Consider the following 17375-nt stretch of genomic DNA (forward strand, 5'->3'; position numbering starts at 1 on the left):
GCTTCCCCATCTTCTCTGCCTAGAAGCTCATGAGGTCCCACCTCTTCTACATTCCTTTTCCCTTTCTATACCTCATGAATTAACTCACCACCTCCAGAATGAATTCCATTCCTGTTTCACCAGCAAATGTCTGGTGACAATATGCAATCACTCTGCTTGCATATTTTTATCCCTTTACCTGCCTCATCTCCCATGAGCGTAAACTCCCAAAACTGACCCTGCCTTTAAGTCTGCATCTACACAAAACCATGAACAACCAGGCCCAGGTCTCTAGGAGTCTCTAGACATTCTACTGATACTTACATTAAGGATTTTTTTTCTCTAGCTGTATTACTTGGTCAGATAAAGGTATCATCTCTCCCTACAAACCTCAGCACAATAATAAGAGGACAGTAATAATGGTGGCAAAAGCAAGAGCCACAGCACTGTGTGAGATCCACGTTACCAGACCAAGTTACAGCAGGGAAAATGCCTAACTGTGACACCGTGTTTGAGACATAGGATGAAGAATAATCTGCCCACTCGGACACGATGTGGAATTTAAGAAGGCACAACATAATTACCCGAGCTGGTTTGGCTAGGAGGTTAGGATTAGCACTCCAACACTTCTGAAAAGTGGCCAAGAAGGCTGTTTCGCCTCTCATCCAAAGGAAATAAAACCATCATCTGCTAGATGGCCCCCAAACACTATTTGAGGCATCAATTTTACACAAATTTGAGAAAAGTGTCTTTACTGATATAACTGAATGATTTGCAGCATCAGTTCATCCCTTAGCAGTGCATTGGACTAGTAGGAACACAGAAAACCAAGTGTTCTTCCCCGTCTCATAAATAACACACCCTTAGCTATCTTAGATTTTCTGTAGATTTTTCAGCCAGTTACACAGAGACATTAAAGGAAACAGTGACCTAATTCTGACACTGTGGTTTCATAATGTAAAGATAACCTAATTCTTCAGTAGTCTCAAAACTCCTCTTCCTGATAAATGACCTTCTCCCTAGAGTATTTAATATTACTTTTGGCAATTAGAGGACTGAACAGAATATGCAAACTGGAAATTTAAATGCCTTGCTCTTCCTTTAGATCAGTTAGAATGATGTGCACAAACACAGAAAAACTGAATTTTACAGATGTGCTGCTCTGTATCCCAAGATAGGGGCAATCAAATCTCTTGCTTCAGTGGGCACTGAGATTCATGAAAGAAAGCTGTTTTCTCCCACAGTACAACACTATTGCTTTGGTGCATAGAAGTTCCCTTCCATTTTCTTAAGTATCAACAGGTATGGACGAAGAAAGGTGCTGGCACAACAGTTTCACTTTCCACTAGCAAAGACCATGGCCAAAGGCATTCAGCAAACAGCAATACGACAGATTCCTACCATATTATTAATCTGATCAAAAATAGTTTACATAATCAATTTAAAATACCTTAGCTCCTAATTCAACAGAAAACCGCATAGAAAAGCAAAAAATAGACAAATCAACCAGGATACAGATCAGCTTAGCACAACTTACCCTCATGTATGGCTTGAAAAAGTGGAGGATGATAAGACAGGGAATGACCATGGACTTTTCGGGGTACAAGCTAACTGGATGGGGCCATTAACAACAGTTAGTGAAGCAGAGAAGAGCTTCACTGCAGCATCATGCCAGGCATGGAGAATCACTGTTCTCAGAAGAATGCCTTTACTTGAGTGAGGAAATGCAACAGATGAAGCAAATTTTACCTTCCATCACTCCTGCATTACTATCAGTGCAAGAAAGAAAAGTCTAAATTCTCTTAGAGCAACATCTTATGAAAAGTACACCACTGCAGACGGAATCTTCACATTGACACACAAACTTGTTGCTATTTGCACGCATCATTAAAATAATCCAATAATTTAATTTTATTTCTAAAAGCACTAATGATAATGCTAACAAACATTTTATTAGAATTATGGCAATCTGCCTTTTTGGATTGCTTTCCAGATGAAATGTTTGCTGAGCATTCACTCTTCACTTCTGCAGTCTTCATCCCTTTTGAAGGCCACGTGTGTGCATGACAGCCTCATGTTACATCATCTGTGAAATTCACTGCAAAAAACCTCAACGCATTTGCTTTGGGAATTTGTGGTTTTCCAAGACCTTCTTCCAATGACACCAATTGCATAAACGCCCATGGAGCATAAAAGCACCCTGGCCTAAGAACTTCTAACAAAATGGTCATTAAAGTGACAAAACTGCATGAACTAAACAAAGTGCCAGGCTTCAGCATGAGGACTTGGGTCAGCTTGGACAGCACCCGTAACTGGAAAGAATGCAGAGGGAAACTTCCTTTCATAAGGACAATTCAGTTATTAAGGGCACCAAGATGAAACTTCCGAAGCCTTCCTGGCTAACATCTATTCATATTTTACCAGTGAGCAGCATCCTCACTGAAAGGTACACACTGTGTCCTTTTTCTCTCCTTCACAAGTACTCTCCTCTAACAGATGGTCAGTTTACATGTGGTAATGATCCACTGTAATTAAAAACTCTATTCTCATTAGCAGTCCTCCAAGAATACGACAGCTCTGGCTCACTTTTTCTGATGAGTATGTGTTTTGTTTAATGATAAACAGCAGCCAGGAGAATAAAAAATACAGTAAATTTCTACACTGGGGCTGAGTGGAGGGGTTGGATTACAGATTCCTAAAAGACAGGCAAAGACACCATTCACACCAAGGTTGAGAACGCCAAGTCTGAGGGTAAAGACAGACCCTAGCAATCAGCATATGAACTTCAGCTGTCTTCTGGAAGGATTCACTAAGTGTAATTTATATTCCTTTCACCTTTCAAGTCTTTTTCTCATTTGAAGCTAGATCAACATTTACAATCAACTGCTCCACCATAATTACAGAACACAATAATCACAAACTCTGTTTTCTATAAAGACATAGATTTACTGCTTCCCCTTCCTGCAATTCCTCTCCTCCTCTCCAGCTGGAAAAGCCGGAGGGCCAACACAGACATATATTTTTCAAGAGACATTACCTTCCCACTGATGCTACAGATCATTTTGGATTCAGTGTCACCAGAAAGGAGACCTTATGGACTATTGACAGTGTCTGTAGAATTACTGACTGGAAAAATCTGTAACACATGAGAAAGACCATCATCATCTAGAGGTCCTAAGGGAAGGAAGAACAGATGAAGAAACCTCTGCAGATACAGGTTCAATTCTTAGTTCTTCCATAAATCACTCTCTAACACTCACCATCTGTAAATATATATGGAGAAGCATTTCCCACTTCAGGTCACAAACGCCCAGATGCTGGGAGCACCTTTTACTGTTTTTTAATTTAGAATCTCACCAAGCAGAACCTCTGTTACTGAGTGGTGTCCCTGAAATGGCACTTCTGCATATAATAGCACAGGCAGAGCCCCACCACGCTCCACGCTAGGTTACCTGCAGGGTCCCAGGAGGAATAGCAGAGTCACAGAGACAGATAGAATAATACAAGTTAAAGCATCCTCCCAGGACTAATTTCTTGGCTGGCAGGTACATACTATGTACCAGGGTTTAAGATAGGTTTTTTTAGTCTCTGCAGTTCCTCTATCAATTTTTCACTTACTTCAAACTTCCCACGAGTCTCACAAAAACCTGACTGCAAGTCAGAAAAAGGCAGGTATCTTCTAGCGCCAGATCTGACTACTAGATAGAAAATTATAATTATCAAGACAAAATTATTTCACATGCCAATGATGACACACAACCCCTCTTACAGGGAGCACTATTTTCCATTTCAAGCAAATAGATTTTCTGTCCTGAGCATCAAAAATTTAAACCACTCATACTCCCCAGTGTTTTGCATTGAGCATGGCTTGTTTCCAAAAGTCAATGTCAAAAAAGCAGCAGGGAGGTCCAGTGTTACATTACATCTCAATTTTTTCTGCATCAGTCATATTTGGTTTGCAGTTTTCAAACACAGTTTTATGTGGTGCTTTTTCTGCTGACTCTGAACCTGAAGTATCAGCACTGGGTTTTAGGGACAAACTGAGCTATTTTCTTCTGTCACACTTTCACTAACAGCTGTATTTTCACAAGCAAGTTCTGCTCTACTGTGCAGGGTCTCATTGACTTAACAAAGCCACTGTTTCTGTGAAACATGCAGATCTGCTTCTGGGCTGGAGAAGCACTAAAAGGACAAAAAGTTAAAAGCTCTCCAAGTTACCTCAGTCAATAAAATCAATAGATGTGACTATGTGCATCACAGGTGGCCAATTTAGAACATTTGAGCCACATAGGGACTGCAGGTAACACTCACGGCTCAGCCCTATCTGACTACATTCCCAGGTTAGCTTCACACAGTGACTAAGTACAGGGACCTGTAAGGAGCTGTTGTCACCTCACTCTCCCATATTACTCACTGAAATCCCCTTCCCCAGAGCTCTCCTAAATATGAGGTATGTAGCCTGTGGCATTCCACTGCTGAGAAATTTAATGCACGTCTCATAGGGTTGGGAGAGCTGGACACCTACAAGATACAAATGGCTTCATTAAGTGTCACTTTTATACAGCTCTTGGACCACATACAGCATAGCTAATAAAATGTCATCTCATCTGCTTGCCACTTCGGAGGTCATTACAACTACATGAAAAAATAAACAAGGGCAAAAAAAGCAGAGAGACGATCTAGAGCAGACAGGGGGCCTGACTAGAAGAGAAGTGCTGATCTCAGGTCTGACACGTCCTCCTGCATGGCCCTGTTAAGACAGTCAAACCCTCAGGTGCCTCGGGTGTCTTGTAATCCATAATAAAAGGCTTTGAAATTCGAAGAATAAAGGTGTCTTAATACCCATTGTCTCCCTATCTTTGTCTTGTATTTTTGTTAGTTTCCCTGTCAGGAGCACAGGGAAGTATTAGGCTTCACATTGTAGCAGGATTCTCTGCTTAGAGTGGGGCAAAACCACCTTGAACATTTTTATTTGCAAAGCTATGGGTGGTGAATGGAGAAAGGGATGCCATGCTGGTTTTGGTGTTGAAGAATGCTGAAACCAGCTGGACTCATCAGCCCCAAAGTTAAACATTCTGAGGAAGAAAAAAGCACCTGATGAAGTACCTGGTAAAGGACTCAAGAAGTGATACTACTTACAACTTAAATAAAGATGCTGAGCTGGCACAGATGGCCTGGAGGCATAGGACTGACAGTCAATCACTTTATACGATAAAAATCCATCTCCACTTTTTAACCATGGAATGCTCTAACATGCTCCTTCTACAAGTGTGTGTGTGGAAAGTCCTCCCTTGAGTGGGGACACTCTTCAAGGTTACTCCTCAAGGCTGAGCAAAAGAGATTTCCCCACAGTCATCAGCACAGGTGAGTAACATCAATCTCTACTTAATAATTGATTTTGCTAGCTTCAATATAGTTGCTTGAATATTACTCCAAAAATAGTACACTATACTAGCACTTATAGCTACCTATCCTGATTAAGGTCTTTTAGTCTGATCATTTTAATTATCATAATAAGTTTAAATAAATAATTTATTTTATATCTATATAGATAGAGAGAGAGATTTGGGTTGCCATCCTTAATCCTGCAGGACAAAGTTCTACAAACCTTCAATTACACCTATATAACCCTTTAGAGACAAACTGTTGGCAGAGTCTGGGGCCAAGACTAATTCCAGCCACACTAAGATTCCTCTTTGAGAAGGAGTTTAGAAAGCAGGAGGATCCTTTCTGTACCTCGTGACTCAACAGGAGGGCTTCTTTAATACATTTTGTCTGAAACTCCCATTCTGCCTGCAATACTCATGAGTCTTGATCTGATGTATTTATTGAGTTATGCTCATGAAAGGCAGCAGTAAAAAGTGAATTGCACGTAGCCAAAAAGTAAATACAGTATCTGCCAGGTCCTTGGGTTCTCCTCACTTTTGCCCCCCAGTTTTTTCTTAGGAAAACAAAAAACTACAAGGTTTTTCATCTGCAGCAGTGATAAGACGCTTTCATGCTCTGCCAGTGTATGCCAAACCTATTAGAAAGGCAGCATCACCAGGGATCTTTTTGTGAGCAAATCTATTAAAAGAAAGCACTGTAAAGAAATTGCCTCAAGGCTCCAGTTCAGTGGTAGTTATGGCAGTGTTCCTGTGCTGTTGGCTTGTGCTCACTGTGGAAAGTCCCCACAAGTCATGAATAAACGGAGCTCTTTATGCTTTTGCCATGGGATCACATGGGCGTATCAGTCCAAAATGAGCAGGAATCTCTTTTACAAAACCCCACTATTCTGAAGGTAGAAGAATGGACTCATTTAAGCAGGTCTGCCCAATTCAGTACCTTTGAATAAGAACTGTTAAATAAAAGCTCATGTCATTTGTCAGCTGAAATGTATTTTCTATCTCCATTGCCATATTTGAGTCACTAGGCCTTGAGAACAGCTTTTAAAACTCTCTTTCTAATTAATACCTTACACAGAGATAACATGGAGTCAGATGACTTAACAGCAACTACATCAAGGTAAGTTTTTGCTCAATGCCAAGGACATTTTAAATTAAGTCTGCATGACAGACAACTATTCACAGAAACAAGAAACAACAGAAAGAAAAAAATGGAACAGTAAAATATGTTAAAACAATTCCATGTGCCCTATGAGTCTGCAAATGGAAAGATCATCGTCCTTACTCAGGCACAGCAATGCTAAACTGAATATTCAAGCTGAGACCATCATAATTTGCTTTAGCCATCTACAAAGCAGCAATGTAGAAGCTCTTACAATCACATTTACCTGTCTGACCTGCAGCTCCTCCCTCACGAGTTTAGTTACAATCTATCACCTCCAAAGGGAGCTTTTAGGGAATCTCTCAGGCGCAGCATCCATAGCACACACCTCCGTAGCATACATCTCTAAGCACAGATAGATAATTAAGCAAGATGACTACTGTCCATGGAGCTGGAAAGACAATGGAGTTTTCCTGCCACAAAGGTTCTGTCACAAGCTGTTGAGAGCAAGCTCAACAAATCCTCAGGCAGCAGCATCTGGCCAGTCACCAAACAGAGTACCAGGCACTTTAGAAAACTGGCCATCAACATTCCTCTCTCAGAGAGCTGACTTCACCAGCAGCAAAGCCCAGTCAGTGATGAGACCTTTCAAAAATCCTACTTTTGATTGTGATGTCCAAGTTCAGGACTTCACTTGAAATTGTTGGGTTTTTTGGTCACCCGTTTTGTTGCGGTTTTTTGCAACTGATGGCTCAGGCGTAATTTTCTAAAAATTGATTTCAGATAGAACTGTAGAACAAGGCTTGATTTTCCAAAGAGCTTGCAGAAGTGGTACAAAATGAAACTTTTACTGAAAACAGCAGTCTATTAAAAAGGCATTTTTAATGGGCTCGACTATTGTCAAGAACTCAAAACTAAGAGTACTCAGTCTTTCTCCAGTGCCCACTGTTTCACCCTGGAGAACCAAAAGCGTTTGTAACCTTTTCTTTCTCCTCCTTCCTGGAGTGTCAGGAAAAAGACTGCCTCTGCTCCATCTCAAGGAGCTGAGCTGTGGCTTATCATTAGAACAACCCCAAACTCAATCCCATGTAACGTCATGCTCCCTTTCGGGGTTTCTTAACCACTTCTAGATTAATATTCCTTCAGAGAAAAAATAATTTAGGGTCCATCCAGCACAGTGATGACCCTTTCATGTCTCTGTGGCAACCTCTTGTGATCCCAAGGATCTTCCTTTCAAGCACATGCTCCTGAATCTTTACACTGCCTTTTGTTTCAGCATGGCAGTGCTCATTTCAGCCCTAAGACAGATCTTAAATCTATACAGTCCATATAATCCTAGGCAGACATAATTCAATAAGCCTGTTTTTCCTCTTCATGCTATTGGGTTTGAACATTTTCTTTGCTAAACCTGTCCACAACACATCCTATAACACAAAAAACCTTGAGCTGACTACCCATAAAATATATTGCGTCAATGACCAGACATAAATCTGCACTGATGCTGCAGCAAAAAGAACCACTGCTGAAATGAATGTCACATCAGGTTGCGGTCTTGGGAGAACAGATAGAAGCAGGAGACACTACAGGGCAGAAACAATAAAGGAAGAAGCCTCCCTCTCTCCCCCAAGCTGCTATGAAGCAAAAAATTAGGCCAGAGATTGTCATTAAAGCAGTATTGTAATTACAGCTCCTAGAACCTTTTAGCAGTAGGTTGAGGACAGAAAGAAGTTTCTTTAGAAGGTGCTGAGCTTCTTTCAACAGAAAACAGAAAAACATCTCTCAATCATCCACTCAAAAATGTGAAGTCACGCCAAAGAACTGTGTGCATGCAGGCACAGTGCTATCAGATTTATAAAAGCGGTGCCTCACACAAGTGCAAATGAACCCTCTCAGCTTTCTCTGGTGGAGGCTGGGAAAGAAAGCAAGTAAGCCAGCAGCTGTTATTCCTCAGAAACCTGATCACAACCTCATCAGGATCTTTGCTTCCCCACTCAGTTACTCAAATTCTGAACCACAAAAGAGCAGGTATGACATTAGTACCAGCAAGGCTAGGCATGGAGAACAGATCAGTAGGTGTACAGCTGAACGTCGGGCAGAAACAAATTGTGTGCCATGGATCCTAGCAAAAGAAAGAAAGAAGGAAAGAGACTGTGGGAATACAGGGGAAGAGATTAAGGATGCTTTTATCCTCCCATTTTTCCCCCCATACTTCTTTATGAAGCACACAGCAAAGCTTTAGAAGGCAAAAATACATCTATGTCTATATTCCCACAAGTAAGCAGTAGCGTTGTTTCCATCCTTTCACATTCATTTTATGCACATCTCTCTTGAATATGTTTATTGGAGAACTCTCCAATAAGAGAACTCTTATTGGAGAACTCCAGACACAGAGTCTGGATCTCCTAACTGCAGTAGTAAGTGTTCTTGAACAATAAGGAAACCACTCAGACACAAACAAGAAATTCTTCCTTCTTTCCACTGCTCTGGCTCAATTTCCCTATCGTCCTGAAGTGCTGTAATGCTGTCTGTTTCTGTGCTCCTGAGAGTTTCCCAAGATGCAGGAACTGGGAGAGCCAATTCCTACAAAGAGTTATATACAGAACCATAGAATGAGGTTCCACCACCATCAGTGATGCAGGGAATAAGGACAGCCTTGAGGAAGAACAAATTTTATCCTACTTTTTGCATGTCATCTTCTGAGATTTTTTTTTTAAAGGGAGGGAATGCTGCAAAGAAATAATAGTTTCATGAGAAACACATTTCATGGTGGGAAGCACAGAGCAAAAAAAAAAAAAAAAATCACTGGTTAAGAACCAGAGAAATTAGAAGGAAGTAGCAATTTAAACATCAGTGACATTTCTAATAATGTGTCTAATGGCACAGCACAGAAGAAAATTAATCCTTAACTTTCAAATTTGGATTTATGGGAGAAGTATATAATTCAGTGGATCTTCAGCATGTAACATACAAGGAGTGTTTCAGCTTTCCAAAAGCATGTGCGGCTTCAATCAGGATATGTCATTGGAATAGGTTGGGGAGTACTCATTAAATCACTTGTTTATTATTCACACTACAGGAATGTGAGTTCTATTGGTAAAATGAATCAATCAGAGAGCAAAGAGCTATTCTCTGGAGTCTGCATTAATCAGCCCGACAAGCTGTCACTAAGGATTGGGTCAGGCTCATAGCACAGCATCCAACCAGTGGGGAAAAAAATCCCCGAGACAGCTGGAATAGAGAACAGTTCACCCATTTAAAGCTGTCCCCAGAGGCTTGTGTCAACCATTTATTACTGCTCACACACAGCTGCAGAAGCTTTTAAGCGAGAAACCCGCATTCTCGGATGTTCCAGAACTGTGTGGAAACATGCTTGATCCCAGCTAGTTCTGGGAGGACAAGCAAGATGAAGTATCCTGAAAGAAATACTGCTGGGCTTTAATACAGCCCTCTGAAGAGAGCGCATTCATGAACTTGGAAAAGGTCTAAAACTAGGACACATGTCAGAACAGATACACTGTTGGGAAACACCCAGAGCTGTCATGCAGTCTGCACTTCAATAAAATGTTTTTAAAAAAACAACACTATTTTTACAGACTATTTTTAATACAAGCATATTGCTTTCAAGGTTTAGCTGTTGCTCAGACTTCCTCAGTGTAAGTCTAAAATATAAAGTATCATTTAAAAAAAATGTCACTCAAAAGAATGCACCAAAGAAATAGCTGCTTGGTTTTTAAAAAAAACCCAAACAAAACAAAACCCCACAACCATTAACCTGCTCCACTCCCGACCCTACTGGTAAAGATCATGAACTCCTAAAATCTTGTTATTCTGAGATACACACTCTGTTAGTGAGAATGAACACAACAGAGAATACAAGCACTAGCTGGGCTGCAGGAGTCCTAACCAGACCAGAAACATGTAACAAGAAAAGAGCAGTCAGCAGTTCTGATAATACAGTGAAGCCATGTAACACCTATAGCAGCGCATAAAATCAATACGCTACACCAGAGAACACAATCACACACGGTGGCCACTTGGATGGAGGAGCGATAAGATCAATGTTTCTCTTCTTGTCAGCACTTGTGCCAACTGCAACTTCAAGCTGGATGGAGTTTAAAACAGAGAGTGACCTAGAGGGACAAAGCTGCAGGATGGGCTACAAAAATTGCTGAATAGCTCAGAGAAGGAGAAGCGGTTTAGCTGAAGTGTATTTCAGGGGAGGCTGCCAGGGAAGGCAGTCCAGAGAGAAAAACAGTAAAAGGATGAGTGTCTAACTGCAGCGATGTAGTGTGAGTGCAAATGCTCAGAAGGGAGGAAGAAAATCTTTCTGTCCTCACAACAGAGCTTCTCTATCTCACAGAACTCTATACAGAGCGCTGTGCACGCTGCCGCTCTAAACTTGATGTCAAAAGCTACGCCACAGAACTACAGAAATATTAGTGTAAGTGTTTAAATACAGCTCCAGGCAGCACTGGCAAGACTGTACCCTGTAGATCATGAGATGTGATTATTCCACTCTATCCAGCACTTGTCACACCATACTCTGACTACTGTATCCAGGCTTGGTCATCCCAGCTCAAGAAACTGAACACCATCCTGCACTGTTCCACCAAGACAAATATTGAACGCAGGTTGCTTCATGGAAAATTTTGGCATGGCTGTAAGAAAAACTGAAAACAAACTGAACTAATTGAAAACAAACATTGGAATAGATTACCAAGAGAAATGGTAGCATTTCTTTTGCTATAAATACTCAGGGCTGAGCTTGACAGGGCCCTGGGTAACACAAACTAAAGATTTCCCTTCAACAGAAGGTTGGACCAGATGTTCTCTAGAGGTTCCTACCAACCTAGAGTTTTTCCTATGATTCCATGATCTGAACATATGTTATGCTATATGCCCTGCTAAATACTACTTTTACCATAAACTCATTTTAAATTAGATTTTTTTTTCTGATTTTTCTTTCCATTCCAGTAATAAAATAAAAATAAATATAAATAGGAATGACAAGACAAATGGAGAAAGGTTCACTGTTTTTCAGAATAACTATCAGCATCTATTGAAATCAGCAAGCACAAGACATTAAAGGAAATGCCCTTTCACAGAATATTTAATTAAACACGTAGACTTTCTGCCAGAGAATTTTGGATAAATGGCTGCAAGGAGTTCCATGAATTCATTCAATTCCTTTAGTCGCTATTAAGCATTTTTTACCATGTACTTTAAAAGGCAAGGTACACAAACTTTTCATCTGATCCAGTATATACAATTCTGCAATTGATCCTCATGAATGGGAGATAAATCAATACACCAGAAGTCCAACATAGTAATATTAAATTGTAACACCACTACAGTTTATTTGGATCATGAATTTAAATACTCAAAACAGAACCATGGAAATCCTACCAGTAATAAGGTAAACCTTACCACTAATACCTACTAAATCATGAAGCACAACAATTATTTTTTTCAATTAAGCTGTAAATGGACAAACAGACTAAGAGACAAAACAAGAACAAAATCCAGCAATCAGGTTCCACTTCTACCTAAAAGAAGACTCAAATTTCCAAAGTAAAGGGGATTTCAACCTGCCAAAGTAACAGATAGCTCTATCACATCAAGATCGTACATCATAGCCACCTCCACAGCCATATTCTATTAAGAGAGTAGATAACACCTAAAAAAAGCCTGAACAAACACAAAAATAACAAACCAGAAGCAAATCTAACTCCAGCAATCTGCATTTTAGGCAGCATCCTGTAATACACGGAACGAGTGTTGCACTGAAAGACACCCCAACATCCTCTCAGATGCTGAGTGCAAAGAAAGATCCCACCTGAGAGTCCTCTCTACATTCCACATGCTGAAAAAGCTGTCAGCACAAACATCACTCAGGCAGTAAAAGACTAACGTATGGCTTGAGGGGCTATGGAAAGTAGGAAGAAATCCTACTGCCAGCCATGCAACAACTCTACCTTCTCTAAGTATGACATACAATGTTGGGTTATTTATTAGTTATGAAATATATTTTATTTGCTGGTTTGGAGTCATAAAAAAGTATTACAATGAAATTAATAAAGATATCCCACAGCCAAGTCTTCACCTTGACTGTCATCCATTGGATGACAATCTTGAGAAGAGATCCCCAGTTTACTCCCCGACACTCTGCAGGTGGTGGGGAGGTTTAGGGTTTATGCTGTGTCATGAGAAAACTTCCACTCCTCTAGGTACTCCTGGGTGTCAGTGGAATGATGCCAGACCTCTGGAGTATGCAGGCAAATAAAAGGATGCTGTACCAGCCCTAAACCAGTTAGGAGCTTTGTGCCTGCAGACAACGCTGCACAAGCATGTGGAGTTCTGAGGTGGCTTGGCTCTGAAGTCTCTCCCAAGGCACACGGCCCGTAACAGATGGTTGGTTGCTTAAGACACTTACCAGGGACTTCAGGGATCCAGATTCAATTTCAGTTTAACTTTGTACAAGTCTCTCAGAAGGACACATCTACACCATGGATACAGACAGATTTAAGCTGCCTCTGCCCAAGCCAATCTGGCAATGAAAGTGCAGGAGGGCTGCTGCAGATGCCCAAGACTGAGGGAAGGGCTCAGCAGGATTTTGGAGCTCATGGGTACTGCCATGCAGATCTCAACACAAGCCTCTCCATGCCGAAGTCTGCTGCATGAGGACTTCTGTCCTGGTTTTGGCTGGGATAGAGTTAGTTTTCTTCCTACTAACCAGTACGGTGCTGTGTTTTGGACTTGGTGTAAGAATAATGTTGGTAACATTAATCACAGAATGCCTTGGGTTGGAAGGGACCTTAAAGATCATCTAATTCCAATCACATTGCCTGGGCAGGGAACCTTTCACTAGACCAGGCTGCTCAAAGCCCCATCCAACCTGGCCTTGAAAATCTCCAGAGACAGGAAATCCCCAACTTCCCTGGGCAATCTGTGCCCATGCCTCTCACCTGTTGCTGAGCAGTGCTTACCTTGAGTCAAGGACCCTTCAGGGTCTCATGCTCTGCCACCAAGGAGGTGCAGAAAAAGCTGGGAGGGAGCGTGGGCAGGACTGGCCAAAGGGATATTCCATACCATAGAACATCATGCTCAGTACATAAACTGCAGGGAGTCAGCCAGGAGCCATAAGTCAATGCTCAGGGATGGGCTGGGCATCAGTCAGTGGATGTACTGTAATGGGGGATTGTGGATTTAATTTATCTCTCCCTCTCTTTGTTATTTCCCTTTTAATTACAATTATCATTCTGTAGTTATTGTTGTTATCATATTTTATTTCTATTATTAAACTGCCTTTACCTCAACCCACTTACCTTTCTCATGATTTTCCTCCCCATCCCACTGGGGTAGAAGGGGAGGGGAAATGAGCAAGCAGCTGTGTGGTGCTGAGTTGCTGGCTGGGGTTAAACCATGACAACTTTCTAGTTCTGGTCTCTAATGGCTCTCAGCTCTCTATCCCGTGCTCTAATGCAGACATTCTCTTTGTTTTGGTGTCTCAGCTTTCCATCTGTATCAGGAGGATAAAAGCACGGCCCATACTTACAGGGTGTCAAGAGGATAAATACATTAAGTGGTCCTAAGGCACTCTGGGATTATGGCAACAGATGTAATATCAATTCCTTAAAGCACTGCAAATGGAGAAGACGGGGCAAATGAAACTGTAAGGAAAGAGCAATTGTGAACATGAAGTTTATTTTTTTCTAATTTAACTGTGTCTCTGCATCCAGAGGACACTTCAAAAGAAAAAGGGAAACTTTGGAACACAGCAATAGCTTGATGAAAGGTTAAAAAGTGGGGGATGGGCACAGAAGTAAAGGATAATAAGATTCTTAACCATCAATTCAGTTTAAAACTACTATGAAATGAGACAAAAAGAGATGTTTACATTTCTGAATTACAATCTATTCATAGACACCTCTTTTACCTGCTTAAGAGCATAACTAGTTGGAAACTCTCCAAGACAATACAGAAGAAGAAAGGAATCTTCTGAAGAATCCACTCTTCTCAGCAGTGTCATAGCTACTAGCAAAATATAAGTGTTCAGCAGCACCATCTAAAACAAAGTGTGCATAATACATCAATTAAAGAAGACTAAAAGAACAAACCTCTGATTCAGAAGCAGTCTTTCTAGTAAATTCCAATTCTCTAGGATAGCAAATTGAGGAAAGTTGATTGAATAGTATGATGCAAATTCTTTTCCCTCTGTTTCACTTTCCCATCATTTTAGCCTCAGCAATTGTACGTTGTGGCATAGAGACACAACTGTATACAATGGAACTAATCCCAGTTAACTGCTTCCACTGTTAACCATTCCATACTTTATTTGCAGAGTAAACTGCATGGTTTTAGTTAACATGCTTTCCACAACATGGCAGAAATGTGCACACAAGCGACTAAAGCATCTCTCTTAATGACTGGTAATTTGTTAAGCTGATGAACCCTATAGCTTATAGTCATCTGTTCATAATCTTATCTTCATCCACAGCCCATTATTGTCTTGCCTCAGTCTTCTTTATCATTAAAAAAAAAAAATTAAAACCATTAAACCCTGCTTATTTTAATAAAATGGAAGTACTTACCAGTCACAACTCAATACAGTGTTAGAAATTAATAATTCTGTAACAGATGATTAGCATACCAGTTTCTGCTGATTTCTGTTCCTTGCAGCAACTCTCAATACATGTCATACACTTTTAAGAATCAACTATAATGTGATCATTTTCTACTGCAGACCTATAATTTGTACCTACAGCAGTACAAATTGAACCAGAATGCACATAAAACAGAAGTATGGAGAAATTCACAAAAGAAATAAAAAAGATATAAATTCAGTCTCTGATGCTTCATGACTTGCCAGTGTTACATGGGAAGAAAGACATGTAGAGACTAGTTTAATATATTTTCAAAACTATCCCTACCACATTGATTAGAAACAGTAACAAGGGTTTTTTCATTCAGCAGTCAGAAGACAGGATTAGCAAAAGGAGCTTGAAATGAGGACCAAGTAGATTCAACAGAATCCATGGGTAGAGAGTTCTTTCCCTACTAAAACAAGCAAGATTTTTAAACATTACTAATTCTTTTGATTCTGAAAAGTTAATTCTCATCTCCTACATTTAACAACAAAAACATAGCAAACACGGGGAAGCAAAGAAAGAAATAAAAGAAACGGCAAACTAGTCTTCCTGTGCTTCAGCTTCCATCCCTTTCCAAGGGGTAGCCATCAGCTCTGTTCCCAGACAGCACAGAGGTTCTGGGTGAGAGAGAAGAGACCTAGCATGTTAACTGCATAACCAAGCACTTAAAGATGGCCTTGGGTTACTTACTAAGACTGTAGGGACTTGTCTGTGACTTGATTAAGAATAACAAACAGTGACTGGATGTTCTATAACCCTGTGGAGAACCTGGCCCTAGCTGCGTTACCTGAGCAGTGATAAAGCTACTGGCCCGGGAGCCAAGTTTTGAGAGACAGTATTGAAGATGAGCTGTAGATGACTTCTAAAATTCAATCTGGCAGCAAGTCCCATGAATATTCACAATCCTTGCAATACTGGATACACTAGTTAAATGAAGAATGTTTGGATAGCCATGTGAACTTTAGCCCAGCTCAATAAAGGCAGCAGGAAAGAACAATCATTCCAGTCAAATTTGCAAACAACTGGAAGTTCAATTATCTCTGCTGAATAAATTCAGCAATTTAAGTTGCTCCTAAGCAGCAAGGGACCAAGCTAAATGGAGATCTGAGTTGATTTAAAGCTAATTTGTGTCAGAAAGTTCTGAAATGGCTTTCAGTTCAGTGTCTGCAGTCATTTCTATAAAGTGGTATTAAAACTATTAAGTTTTATGTGAGAAGTCCCCAATAGGTTCAGCAAACATTCAGTGTCTAATAACACACCTTCAGCCACATGAGGTCCCTTCCCTTTGTTTGGGAAGTGTGGTTTATTTATTTCTGCAAGATATTTAAAGCAAAGCCCAACACAAACAGCAGAATCCTTCCTTTTGTTCACAATTTCCGTAAGTTGCTGAAAGGCTGGGTAACTTTACATATTATAAACAGAGAGGACCTATAGTATTCCATAATATCTGTGGTGACCTGGCTACCCATTAGGAACATCCCAAATATGTGTACAGCAAAACCCTAATAAACCACACTTTACTTTCCAGAAACCAGAATCCATCCTCCCATCTTTTCTATCCGGGTCTCATTCTGTATCAGCAGTGTCTAAATAAACAAATTAAATGCCTCCTTGGACAACCGGATAATGGAGCTACAAGCTCATCCTCTACTCATATGAGAAAGATTATACCCCTTCGGATGGGCCTCTTGTAGACCTGTTTACCTGGGGGGGTAGCAGACAAAAAGGGACCCTGCTAACCAAGGCCCTACAAAGTGGCTTACTGAAATGAGTCTAGGAATGCAGAATTAAGTAGGAAATATCACAGTTATTACCCTTATTCAAAACTGACAGTAAGTCATCACTTTATGGAAATTTGATACATCCTTGTTTTTAAAGTTAGGGGAGTTGAGACATAGAAGGCTGAAGAAATTTATTTAATGTCACGCACAGATTTGTTTAATGTTATCCTCATGTCCTCAAAGGATATAAGGAACAGAACCTGAGTTATATATTTTAAAGAAAGATTTAGCTCTGGGAGTACAAGGGTGCAGGGAGAACTGGAGGGAAGGAATTTGTTTTCCAACTGGAAATTCTTACTGCACTTCTCACCTTCAATGACCATAAACTTCCCCAAGTACAAATGAACAATCTGTCCAACAGGCCACATCACAACAGTTGTGTACAAGTCTGCTTGAATGCTGAATCAACTCGTTGTTTATCCAAAATAACAGACACAAATGGCTCTCACACCTACCTACAGCTAGAATCAAAATGCTCCCA

At 40.5% G+C, this 17375-nt stretch overlaps 1 protein-coding gene across 4 annotated transcripts in view; it reads right to left on the reverse strand.

The window, feature by feature from the left end:
- Positions 1–17375, reverse strand: part of TSPAN9 (tetraspanin 9) — a 179098-nt gene that overhangs the window by 68687 nt on the left and 93036 nt on the right. The gene's annotated exons all lie outside the window — the stretch shown is intronic.

The sequence above is a fragment of the Hirundo rustica genome, chromosome 2 (assembly GCF_015227805.2).
Source record: "Hirundo rustica isolate bHirRus1 chromosome 2, bHirRus1.pri.v3, whole genome shotgun sequence".
Lineage (NCBI taxonomy): Eukaryota > Metazoa > Chordata > Aves > Passeriformes > Hirundinidae > Hirundo > Hirundo rustica.